Source organism: Pagrus pagrus (assembly GCF_965226575.1).
Source record: "Pagrus pagrus genome assembly, chromosome: 1".
In the NCBI taxonomy this organism is placed as follows: Eukaryota; Metazoa; Chordata; class Actinopteri; order Spariformes; family Sparidae; genus Pagrus; species Pagrus pagrus.
The window spans coordinates 4,319,681-4,334,064 of record NC_140185.1 but is presented as its reverse complement, the minus strand read 5'-3'; positions in this window follow the sequence as shown (position 1 = coordinate 4,334,064).

Sequence of the window (14,384 nt, the reverse complement as noted above, 5' to 3'; positions counted from 1 at the left end):
GGTACACCATGCCTGGCGAAGGTTACCTTCATCTTGTGTATCACAGCGGAAGCTGTTGTGCTGTGTAGTTTGTCTAGCCCAAAATATCTGCTGTAATGATCTACTGGGATTATATAGTTTTCATTGTTCCATGTGAACAGATCAGTGGCGACAGTCTGCCATGGCCTGTCTGGGATTTTGTGGCTTGTCATGGGCTCCTTAGTGTTGAAAGGTCTGTGTTCAAGACAGGTGGGGCACTTTCCTACCATCTCCTCAATTTGTTTGTTCATCCCAGGCCAAAAGAGGATCTCACAGGCTCTCTGTTTGCAGTTTTTCAATGCCCATGTGACCTGCGTGTATTCTGGACAGCATCTCTGCACACAGTGAGGTAGGGATGATGATTTTCTTTCCCTTGAATATGATGTCATTCATCTGTGATAGCTCATCTCAATAGTTCCAGTTCTCTGCTATTCTCTGAGGGTACATTCTCCTCTCCTCAGGCCATCCTTCTTTGACTGTCTTTCTCAGCATCATGAGTTGTGTGTCCTTTTCAGTCTCTGCTCTGATCTCTTTTAGCTTAGTGTCACTGACGGGTAAGTTGCTGTATACAGTATGAACCTGCATGTCCATACCTTCTCTGAGGCTGTCGTCCTGGTCAGATAGTGACTTCCTGGAGAGAGTATCTGCAACAGGAATATCCTTGCCTGGTTTGTGGATGATAGTGAAGTCATATCTCTGTAGTTGTAGTATCATCCTCTGTAATCTTGGAGGCGCTGCTGCGAGTGGTTTTCGCATAATGGACTCAAGTGGCTTGTGATCACTTTCCACAATGGTGTGACGGCCATAGACATACTGATGGAAACGTTTGCATCCAAATAAGATAGCATATAGCTCCTTTTCAATTTGAGCATAGTTGATTTCACTGTCAGTTAGTGACTTTGATGCATAGCCGATGGGCTTGCCCTCTTGTAGCAGGACTCCACCTAGTCCATATTAAGATGCGTCAACCTGCAGCCTGAGCTCGTTGCTGGGGTCAAAATATGTTAGGACAGGGCCCGGCTCTTGAGTGATTAGCACTTTCATTTTTTTGAATGCTTCGTCATGTTGTGCATCTCATATGAATTCACTGGACTCTTTTAACAAGTGACGCATGGGTGCGTTCACGTCTGAGAGCATAGGGGCGAACTTAGACAAGTAGTTAACCATGCCAAGGATTGTTTCTTGCTCAGCTCTGTCCTTGGATGGCTCCATGTCTCTCACAGCTGTGATTTTGGCTGGATCAGGCTTGACTCCATCTTTTGTGATGCAGTGCCCAAAGTAGCTGACTGCAGTGGCACAGATTGTGCTCTTTTCTGGGTTGAGCTTAACTCCTCGTTCTCTGGAGCGTTGCAGCATAGCACAGAGGTTTTTATCATGCTCCTCCTTGGTCCTGCCATAGATGAGGATGTAGACCTTCATAAGTTTCATCGACTTTTCGCTGAAAGTCATCCTGGGCAATCGTCCGAAGACCGTGTTGAATTTAGTCAACTTGGACAGCTCCTCTGTGAGCTTTATAGTCCAGTAGCCTGACCTGGCATCCATAGTGCTGAAGTAGCAGGCTCCTGTCAACTTGGATGTGACATCATCGAGGGTAGGTGAAGGGTAATGTGGTAGTTTGATAACCTTGTTCAAGTCTTTGGGGTCGAGACACACCCTCAGTTTGCCTGTGCGTGGCTTCTCTGCTGCCACCATCGAATTGACCCATTATGTTGGCTCAGTGACTTTCACAATGATCTGTTGTTTCTCCATCGTCTACAGCTCATCCTTCAGGCGATCGCGCAGGGCGAGAGGAACGCGCCTCGGCGGATGAACCACAGGTGTTGCATTGGGGTCAATGTGAATTGTGCATTCACCAGGAAATAATCCTATTCCCGTGAAGACATCTGCAAACACATTCAGGATTGATGCGTCAGATGTGCCAGTGACGAACAATATGAGTTTAATGAGCCCAAAGTCTAAGCACGTCTTCAGTCCTAGCACTGGGGGTGCAAATGTGTCAACCACGTAAACTTTAAGCATTAGCTGAATGTCTTTATACTGGCACTCAATGTTGCACTTGCCTCTGACAACCAGTCGCTCACCGCCATAGCCATAGAGTGGGTGAGTAGATGGTTGTAGTACATGCTGAATTTCCAATCTTCTGAAAACATGTGTGGGAATGACATTAGCTGAGGCTCCAGTGTCTAACTTAAAGCTAACTGCAGTTTTGGTTGGACCAACTTGCACATCTGCAAAAACTTGTTCTGTATCATTAGCGTCTTTTCCTTGTGACACTGCATCAATAAACAAATCCTCATTGTCTCTGTTTTCTTTTGGCTTATCTTCACTTACTGTGTGTACTCCTTTCCTTTCCCTTGTTTAGAATGACACACCTTTGCAAAATGATCCCACTTCTGACACCATGTCTTGTTTTGTACGATGTGTACATTGATGCTCAGGACGACGTGCTATAACTGTAGCATTTAGCAACATACAGCAACATACAGATGACTGTCGTGTTAGAAGGCAAACTTCCACCAAGGCTGCACTGACATGCCTGAACCAATCACCATCAAGCATTCATAACCATCCAATAGAATGGCTTCTTACGTTGTTGTGGCTCTAACAACATTATTAAACAGTCTTACAAACCTATTCTATGTGAATATTACACTCACTGATACCGATACCTGCATTTTCGGCAGTACTGGCGGCACTTCCGGTACTAGTATCTGAATCGGAACAACTCTATTGTGTTTGCTCATGCGGGAAATATTAGGTCTCTGTAAGTAATTAGTATGGTGCAGACCTGTTCAATTTGGAAAGTGTCATGAAATGACTTTTGTTGTGAATTGGTGCTATACAAATAAAGATTGATTGATTGATAAAGAGTGACTGATAAAATGAACTGGACTTTTGGGTCAACTCTACTCAGATCCGGGCCCAGGTCCCGAATGGGAAGGCACTCAAAACCAGTCAGTTCCCACCTGATATTAATATGCGTCTTGAGTGGCCACTTGTAATTGGATCTCACTTCCCCCCTCTATATGCAAATAAACACATACATCACTGGGACAAATGGACAACATGTTTTGTTTTTTTACAAAACAGAAAGAAAGAAATTAACATATAGCATCTGCAATCTGAATTTACAGGAATTAAAAATAGAGTTTCACAGCATTTATAACATTTCTCTTATCTCAATAACTCAAAAAGTTGAGCAATTTTTAAGGGTGGAATGGGGACTTTCTCCATGAGCGACACGAGTAGACTATATTGGTTAAAAATCAACATGTTTACCATCAATGAAATGTTATCATCTTTCATAGATTTAGTGTAAATGGTGAAATCAGTTGAAAAAGTGTGTTGAAACATTTGTTAAATGTTGTTAAGACGCACATTAGAGTCCAGAGACAACAAAGAATTAGTGTCACCTTACATTGCCTATGTCTTGGCCAAAAAGCTGCATTCAAAAAGGACAACCAAAAGGCTATGGATATACAAACCATTGTTATTATTATAAAGTTGCCTTTAATTTTTCACACAAGTCTTGCTAATGGAGTCAGTTTTAATCAACAATATTCCACAAAACCACACGGGTTGAAATCATGGATACTAAAGCAACAGACACAGGGGGTTTGTCCTTTCTTTTTCTGTTTCTCTTCTAAAGCACTGATTTGCTAAGCTGAACTGCCAGAGTGATGTCTTTCACCGATGGGCTCCGGGACGGATTCTGTGTGCTCAGTTGGAAAGCCACCAACAAGGGCCGACTAGTGGCAACAGTGTTGGACACACTGCAAAAACTAGGGCCAAAGATGCTCACCAATGGCCAACTGCCGGCTTGGTGTGTCAGTGCCTTTGCAGTACATGAGTTTATAACACTGTTTAAAGGTGTCTTGCTTCCATGGTGGCAGTAGAACAGTAATTTTACATGGGTCTTTGTATAAAGCTCACTCTTTCATCAAACTCTTCATTGTTACCAGCCTTTATCCAAAACCCAATTTCCAAAAATACTGAATCATGCTGTAATTTTAGGAAATATGGTTATAGTTATTTGTTTTTAGGAGTTGAGTTCTAAGTTAAAATCTGAAGAAATGCCACTATCAAGTGCTTTGCTTGTTTTGTTGGCAGTCCAATGAACCAGAAATGCTATTTGGGTACGACTTTGTGTAGTTGATGAAAATAAAAAGCCACAGTCTTAAAATTGCATGTCTAAATCAAGTTTGATGTTTACTTGCCTCAGCCCAATACTTGCTTACTTGAGAAAAAACATAGAGAAAAACACAACACCTCAACAGTTTGGGAAATACACTTCTTAGTTAAATTAGAAGATTGATACCACTCTTGGTCCATCATATATGAAGCAATAGCAGCTTAACCTTCTGGCTCTGAGGAAATCCTCCATTATGAATAAAACTGCATGTGGTAATAAAAGGACACATTCATATTATGCAGCAAAAAAGTGTCAAAATGCTTTTGCATGTGTTCTTGTCGATATTGGCTAGATACTGTCACCAAACAGACTGGTACACAGCTGAAGAGACACAGGCATGCATACATATACAGTGACATGTGTAGGGTTACAAAAACTCATGCATGTACACACGCACACGCACACACACACACACACACACACACACACACACACACACACACGCGCGCGCACACACACCCACACAGACACAATCTGTATGTGCACACGCACACAGGTCCCTTCATACCAGTTAAACCAGCAATGACTGTGGCTGTTGCCTTTCCTGCCAGCTGGAGAGTGCTGATGGAGTGTGATTGTATGCAAGTGTGCGTGCATTTTCCGCTGTGTGTGTGTGTGTGTGTGTGTGTGAGAGAGAGAGAGAGAGAGAGAGATTTGGTGGGGTGGAGAAAGGAGGGTTGCACACCTGGCATCCACCACAGATGGGCATAATCATCTCCCTTGCTACCCCCACCCAACCCCCAACCCCCCATCCCTCCACACATACCCCTCTCCTGTCCCCTCATCCATGCCGAGGTATTCTCATACACACACACGCACGCACACACACACACACACACACACACACACACACACACACACACACACATGCATTGTTAAACGAGTCAACTCACACAGCACCCTGATTCGAGCAGCAGTCATGCCAGAGTTAGATTGTCTGAATTGGTCCAGCTGACAAAAGCAATTACCATCCATTAGAGTCAAAAACTCTCATTCTATGTTTGTTTGTCATCCGAATAAAATTCCTGGCTGTTACCAATAAAAAAGTGTCTCTGTTAAATATGAATCAGCCTTTTTTTGGAAAAAAAAAAAAAAGTTTGTTTCTTTGGTTATAATTGAATTACAATTGAAACAAATTGCTCTTCACAAATGATTCAAGAATAACGTGGATTGAGGCTTGACATAATGCATTTTTCAAAATTTCATCAAAGTGAGTCTTAAGGTGTGTTCAGACTGAATGAGAAGAGAATTTTAGATGTGCTCCAACTGTACAGTCAATGCGAACATGCTACTGTGGGTTGCACAAATTCAGGAGCTGAAAATCTTTCAACTTGAGTGAAAATGTGTGCTTCACTGAAACAGATTTATGACTTCCATTCACGATCTGACAGAGACAAAGAAAAGGAATAGTCAGGTGGTCTGGAGGGAAATGACCTCAATACATTCTTGTTGGAGTTTTTGGTTAGTTTTAAAGTGATAAAACAATGTTGGGCAGTGCTGCATTACTAAGAAACTTGTTACATAGGCTATTGCTTCATAAGGTAAGTCATTTGAAGGACAACATTTTTATAATTCAGTAATTTCATTGTATTTATTAGTCATTGTGATGCTTGACAATGAGATCTTGTTCCTTGTCTTGCAGGAAGATTGAGGGGTGGTGGCAATTATTTTTGATGTGTTAGCTTAGTGGGATTGCTGGAAGTGAGGGGAGATAGCTAGCTGCCACCAAGAGGTGGAATTTGACTCGTAAGCTGCAAAGTTGTCTGTTTTACATGCTACTGACCTGGCTGGTATTCCTACATTCAGACTTCACCTGGTTCTGTTCAGAGCTGTAAAGTTTGTGATCCACACAGCTTCACTGTGAGGTCAGGACTTCTGGAACGATGCATGCAGTTAGTGGGGCTAACATCAAAACGGTAGGGTGACCACTTCGAAAACCACAATGTCTCATTTTCTATTTATACACAAATGCAGATATATGACTGAAGATTGGAGTTGTTTAAAGGCACATTTGACAGCACTACCAACTAATCCAACAAAAAAATAACTTAATCAGCAGTAGATTTAAAGAGTTTTAATTTCACATAATGTACTGGAAAAAAAAAACAGCATAATAAATGCATTATTTGGGGATATAAATATACAGTAATGTACAGTAATTACCAGCCAAGTTATGTTATGTAATATTATAGGATTTATATTGTTTCAGACCTTGACTCTAAGTGACATCTTTTGCTGACCTCGGCTTTTAAGAAAAGTAGTTTTTTCTTCAGTGTTTTCTCTTCATTTTTGAGTAACGCACTGTAATCACTTTTTATTTTGTCTGATAATAAAGTTTGGCTAATCACAAATACTGAATTGGATTCTTCCTGGGTTTTTTTCACACCAGAATGACCAAAATATCCTGAGAAGTTTAAAAAGTACATAAATGTTTAGAAGGCCGCACGATTAATCAAATGAAAAAAACAAATTCCAGAGGAAGTTTGGCAGGCTTGAGAAGGAGCACGTTTCATTTTGCAGCCCCCTCCCGCCCCATCCTCCTTTTCCCTCTCACCTCGTCCACCCCTGAGGGGGAGCCTGCCATTTCCAGGCAACAAAAGCGGGACATGGCCAGCAGGCTTTGATGTTTATTTTAGTAGACTTTCCCCCCGCTGCTTGGCCTTCTTTTGTGTCCGGCCAGGTACAACAAGCCCCCCCCCGAAAAAAAAAGGCGTCCTCCGCGCTTGACCCCGGGTCAGGGGATGTCCTGTACTTAAACCCTTAACCTGCCAACACCCCTCACCCTGCCTCCAATCGTTCCTCAGTCCTGAGCTGTATGTGTCCTCTCTCCTCGTCCTCTCCATTTCATAGTCACCTATCACCTCCTCTCATACACCGTGACCTTCAGCCTGTTTATACACAGGGGTAAAAAAGGAGAGTGCTATTAACATGTTGACTCTTGTTTGATTAACTGACTTGTGTGTTTGTGTGCATATATGTACTCTTTTTCTTTTTTTGGCATGACAGTTGAGCAGTTGGCAACCTTTTCAAGGACTTCCGAATTTATAATACTAATTTCAATCACACACCCCTAAAAACATCCTTTTTGGACATTGTGGTATGCATCCTTGTTGTCATGTGTCTTTATGTTTGTATTTACACTATCACAATGGCATTTGCATAAGGAGAGAGTCTGGCTAGAAGGGAATAGGGAATTGGTGGAGGTGGTGTGGAGGGGGTTACGTTTCCTTTCACTAGCTGCCAATCCATCAAGGCTCAGTCTACCGCTGTGGGGGCTGACAGGCAGCACAGAAAAGAACAAGGCCCGGCAACAGAGCCCCCTCTCCACGGCCATCACTCATCCCCCAGCAGGCTCTGAACTCTGCGTGACCTTTTCCAGAGCCTCCTCACCAACTTCCACTCCTTAGCACCTAGTTAGCCTTAAAGACGCAGATACAAGCCCGCGCCATGGACTGCCAGAATTTGGCCACTGGAGACTTTTATGAGGTGGATAAAGCAGAAGAGAATGAGAGTTCAGTTGTATCACCAGTTCTTTGTTTATAAATGTGGTGAGGGGGGCTTATGTCTCATCCCTGCAGTCGTGCAGCCTTTCCCTGACAACCAGATTGTCAGACAGCAAGGAGGAAACACACAAAAAGCTGAAATCGACGAGCCACACACACACACATACATACACTGCAGAGGGGTGGTGAGAACACTAGTTGACATCATTAGGCCGGACACATTTTTGTCACGGTTCCAGATTCGACGCGTCTGCATTTTGCTGAATGCCGACTCGGTCTCACTATTTCTCTTCCCTCCCACCCAGCCCCGTTCCCTCTATCTCTTTGTCCTGCTTACATGTTTAATACTAGAGACGCCCTGGCTCATCAGAGCTGTCCAGACAACACTTTGTCCTGGTGTGGGAGGAAATAAAGACCAAACTAAAAAAAAGGAGAAGAGAGAGAGAGAGAGAGAGAGAGAAGATGTAAATACAAAACAGTGCCCTAGAGATCCTGTCTGCCATGTAGCTACCACTCCGAGGCTTGTGTCTGAGCTAGTGTCAAGCATCTCTGAATACAGCAGAAATCACTGGCTCCTTTTTCCTGGGTTTATTTTACTCAGGATTCCTCTCTTTCCATAACAGATCACTCCTTGTCGGTCCAGTCTCCGTGCATTAACCACAGTCTGGGTACATCAGAGTAATTCATACTTACTTGGTGGTGTGGCACTTTTTGCTCTGTCCCGACAGCTTAATTGTGTTTTCTTGTGCCGTCTGTTTTTTTCGAAAAGGTTCAACAGAAATACAGTGATATGATAAGTGACCCCAACAGGGAAAATCTTGTTACTGTGATGAAGACCTGAGGGCTGTGTGTGTCTGTGAGACTGAATAATGCCCTTTGAATCTTCCACCTGTATCAGTTCTATATTCTATAAACTTCCAGGTGATATGGAACATTTTGGATAGACCAATATAGCAGTTTGCTGATATACAGCTTGTCCCTGACTTGGGGGCCTGAGATGGGTTTGATTGCCCCCATAAGGTTGTAACAGTCGCAATTTGTTTGTTCAGGGACATTTTCATGGGTGCTGGGTCTACACGCCTATTTAATTCACTTATCCCTTGTGCTTACTTTGTTTTGGACCAATGTTGGAGAATTTTTACAGTTTTTACTTCAAAAGGAAGTCAAAGTTAGCAACTCGTGGATGCCAAAATCATGCAAACTCACAAGCAAACCATTTGTCGTTTGTCAAATTCTCAAGTTCATACTAAAGGATTTTAGCCCTGATCTTACACTCCTTGAACATTTTTGGAGTTCACCAACACAAAGCCCTAAATCAGAAACTGATCGGCACGCAATCCTGTGAACAATTATCGGTATGTGTCAACAGTTCAAAGTCTTATTATTTATTTATTTATATCAGGCACAATAATAGCTATGCAGGATTTGTAACAATGTCGTCATTGCTGAACCACAATATGCGCATCCAAATCCATTCTCTCACACAGATTATATTTTTTCCTTCCTTGTGTTTTCCCTGCTTATCAGCATACCAACAACTTGGACTGTTTGGACCGCATCATTCCCGTGTCACTGCAAAATCAAGGGTCTGCATGTAGTTTCAGATTTTACAACTCGTTAAATTTAACATGTGGCATTTTATCCACCACATAAACAATATAATTACGCTGTTTACACTACAAAGTATTCTGCCAGGAACAGTGCATGTTGAGTATGTATTGGCCAGTCTTTTGCCTTAATGATGCTGCTTTGTGCTGACAACAGTTGAGCCACGTTCAACCTATTTGCCAGGTGACCGTGCATTTTGTCCTATATGTTTGAAAGAGATCACAAAAAAGGAAAGGAACCCAAAAATGAACCAATTTTGTCAGTCGTTTTGTAATCCACAAAACATGTCCGGAGCTGCACAGCAAAACAGCATTGCAGCATTCTCTTAATCAAATGAAATAGTTGAGGATTTGTTTTAAAATGTGAAAATCCAATTTGAAAATTTACACACGGCTGAGCTTCTGGAACTACTACAGTGAAGATTTAGGTTTATAAAAGGTGTAAATAATAACACACCCTCATACCAAAATGACTGAATAAGTCAATTGCCAGCAAATCCCAGAACGGCATTTATCTATGTTCCCAAAACAACATGACCATTGCAGCGTAACAGTGACAGGTACTGGACCTTTATCTTACACTCGCAGTTTGCTTAGGTTTAGGCACGAGAAGTACTTGGTTAGGTTCAGGAAAACATCATCTTTTGGGTTAAAATACGTATGTTCATTCTGTAATTTCCGTTACAAATGTACTTGCATTACATAAGTACTTTACATAACACCATGTAGGATTTAACTCAAGTACATTTGTAAGTTAAAAAAGTTGCCACACTGGACACAAACAGAGGTCTCCTAAATAAAACTCCAGTGCTTGTTTAACCAGCCCATCCATCCCCGACCACATCCATAATTAGAGTTTTCGCTCTTCACACTACTTCTCCTCACTTCCTTCTTTGCCACTGTAATTACTACTACAGGTGCTAGAGGTCGCCACATAACAAAAAACGTAAATATGATAATATCATAATAAACTGCTTTCAGAGTTGACCCATATTGACGTCTTTCTGATGAGGATGAGCTGGTAAATGAAGTCTTTACTTACCATGTAGTCTGCATATGACTGTGTGTTGACAAGACTACACAAACGGTTACAGTACTAAAGAAAAAGGATTGGAATTTGATCTGCTTTATTTTAGTCGACACTGATCCATTAAAATATGCCTGAAATAGCACAAAACTGATCTTTGGGATCGGCTTGGGACACTCCTTGGCTGTAAGATACAAATTGCTATATTAGGGACACTGACATAATTCTCATAATGCTTTTATCACTAAAACAGCAAAAGTTAAAACAGATACAGGGAAATTTTCAACCCTCATTTTTTTCAAAATGGAAACATGTCTGACTTAACTTTTTACGTATATTTCAGCTTGGAGATGGATGCACCAGCCTCCAGAGTGAAATTAATAACTCACTAACATCTGGGCAAGCGACAGTAAAGAGGGATTTAGTGTTAGCCCCAGGAAGGCAGGGAGAAGCTGTGTGTCCATTAAACGCTTTATTACAGAGCCAGCAGCCCCTTGCTAACTCACTTAGCCTCGTGTGCAGGACGCTCCGCTCAGTAGCCCGACTGCCTGTCAGACTGTCTGCTACTCAACACATGCCATGCTGGAGGCAGCGGCCCTTTACACACTCTGGTTACCTTGGCCCGTCTGATAGGTTGTCTATTTGTCAATCAAAATATACAAAGTGGTCTGCAATCAAATATATAGCAAAAGTAAATGTCTGGTAATGATTACTCAGACTAACTATACTAAGAACCCCCTAAATTAACATTACTCTTTAGTTAATGATGTCCATGTTGCTTTGTAGAATTTTTTGACAAAGTTCTTAACATGCATTGGTAACACTGAAGGTTTGAATAATCACAACAAAACAGTCAAGCAGCATACAAAATACAAAGTAACACAAACAAACAACATTTTCTGCAGCGAATAGAAAGGTCAGTTTCCCTTATCTAAGCCCACACCACTGCTCATGCTTTAATACAACCCTCAATTCAGTACAAACAATTACAGTTTTTCCTTGCACTTGTTCCTAAACTTGCCTGTATTCTTTATGTTTGCCGTTTTCCACAGCATTATTACTGTATAATGAAATAATGCTTACTGTAGAACCTGAATACAGCTGGTATTGCTGGAGATCTGCAAAGCATCATGGTCAACATTCATTGGCAGGTGAATTCTACAGTAAATCTATCTTTACTGTGAATACAGATAATACAGTCATTTTGAGTGGGATTTTTTTTACAGCAGTAGAAATGATCTGTTTTTGCTGATGATTTATTTTCCCATTATAACACATATATTTTCTAGTTTTTGTTATCATGCAGACAGAGGAGGAGCCTTCATAATGTTAACAGTTACATAAATGATGAGCCTAAGCTGATGGCCACCTGCTTTTCTCCACACAATTTTGTTGTAAGAGTTTATTGAGAAGAATCTTCAGCGTTTGACTTCCAAGGTAATAAGCTCATTTTGTCAATTATTATAATTATATTATTATAATTAAATTATTATTATTATAATTATCAGAGCTATGTTTTATCATGAAAAGTTACCTGTGTGTTTGTGTAACGTTAAGTTTAAGAGTGCCCTGGTAGAGAAGTAGAGAGACACATCCTCCTTAGCTATGCATAATAAACTATTTACACATAAAGTTATAATTGATATTGTTATTTGGCGACATTTAGTTGATCACGTCATTAGTTTGGATAAGGAGTAACATTATTGGATACAAGTTTGACTGAAATTGCGTGTGTGCCTGCATGTATATGTATGTGTGTTGGTGCAGTAGCTAACTATTGCCATTTGAAGAAGCTTGTTAAAGCTAATGTCAGTTATTCGGTCCTCTTGTAGCTAATGGAAATGCATGTAGCTAAGATATCAAAACAGGTCAAATGTCATAGTGTCGAGAGCAGGACCCAGAGTAAATATGAACCTCTGTTCCAAATACCAATGTGTTAAATGCAAATGAAGTTTGTTGAATAGTAAAAAAAAAAAAAAAATCAAATATATCTAACTCCTGGAATTATGAAAAAAAAATTGTATTATAATATTCTCAATAATTTCTCACTATTTCATTCACACTTACTGTAGGATCACACAACAAACCTTACAGGATATGCTGATATGGTTTCTAATAGTCTAATATTTGGTCCCATCACAGAGTGAACAGGTTATTAGAAGCATCTCGCAGCGCAATATTTTACAACTTATCACTAACTATTGATTCAAAACTCATCACTGAACTGACACATAATTATTTAGTTCATTACTTTCTAACTAACATTATACTCTTTAGAAAAGGTAGGACTGTTGAATGTCTCATTAGCAGCAGTAAGTGATTTTTGGCCTCTCGACAAGTTCGGCCAGGTGAGTGGGCATGTTAATGAAGTTGCACAATTGGAGTGTAACTGCTTTGAACTGGTTTGCAGTGGGGTAAAACCAAAATAATGTACTTAAAGACACTAAATAGCTCTGTAGAGCTGAGAGTCAAATCTCTCTTATCTTCTTAAAGCCAGTCAATTTTTGCAGTCACACTGTTGCTCATCAGCTGACATGAATTTCAATCGCAAAGCATATAAATTCTGCTGCTGAAGGTCTCTCAATCAAAACAAAAGACATAAGTAGCGTGGGATCATGGGAGTTGTTGTCTTGACATATAAACAGTCACCATTACTACATGACTCAAGCAGAAATGTTTGTGGACAAATTATCTTTTAAAGTTTTATTCATGTTTTGTCTTGTTTGCAAACTGCCTGCCTCACTCTCAGACTCTATAACAGCAGGCAACATCTCTGGATGTGATCATTGTTGGAAACATAACAGATTATGTTAGTACACAACTCAACAAAATACAACAAAGGTCTAGCTGTTTTTAGACATTATAATGCAGAAAGGATGCATATTATATCTTTAAAATCTTCATTTACATGTAAACAGTGGCTTTTAATAGGTCCATTAGTCACATTAAACCTTTACTTGGCTGAGAAGGCCACGTTTCAACTCCACTTCCTTTTCAGAAGAGTGCATTTTAAGAAGTGACAGATCTATGTGCTAAGGGCCTGTCAGGGCCCTGATTCACATTACACTTGAAACAGGCCAGATAGAGGACTGGTAACACATCGTCACACCATGACACTATGTGAAGGACTGTCTCATTATGTGTCTCCACACACTAAAACCACTAGCTTACACTCGCTGTGTGTGTGTGTGTGTGTGTGTGTGTGTGTGTGTGTGTGTGTGTGTGTGTATTCGCTTCTTCAAATTTGCATCTTGCATATGTGTGCACGTGTACAGTGTGTGCTTGAATGAATCTGTACACCTTTCTTTGTCTATTTGTGTGTGTGTGTGTGTGTTTGTGCATGTGTGAGGAGAGCCCCTGCAGCAGGAAGAATGAGTTGATGCCCTGTGTTTGGCTAATTAAGACAGCAGTCGACAGAGAGAGAGAGAGCTGAGAGATGGCAGAGAGGTGCTAATTCATAATTGACGTAATGGATGAAATCTGTCTCTGAGCTTTTTAAGAACACACACATACACATACTCACACACACTAGGTGATTTCAGTCTGATTAGCTGGCGCACACCTTTGTGTGAGTAATGAAAATACACACCATGTACCAGACTCCTTAATGAATAGCAAACCAAACAAACACACAGACATATATACATGCACACACACCACAAGCATGGAGATGTGCAGAACAAACAAGCACACAGACATACAGCGTGTCATATGCCTATCATGCTGCTAGATCGGAAGAATAAAGTTCTCTGAACATTGATCAGCTAATTTTCATCATATTTTAATAACTGACTGGTGGCCCGGTTACCGGTTCAGGAGATTGCTCTTTATTTTCTCTACGACATCCTTATTGGGAGCTCATTCTTCACAAGTGAGTCTTCTTGGGGAAAATAACACTTGCCACTTCTTATTGAAAAGGAATCTCTCCATTTTGCCTACACCCAGAGTCCCCCCCACTCCACCAAGTGATGCAAAAAGCGTCACCTGGCAGATTTCAGAGCTGTTGTATCAACTACAGATTGTACTTCAGAAGTTAT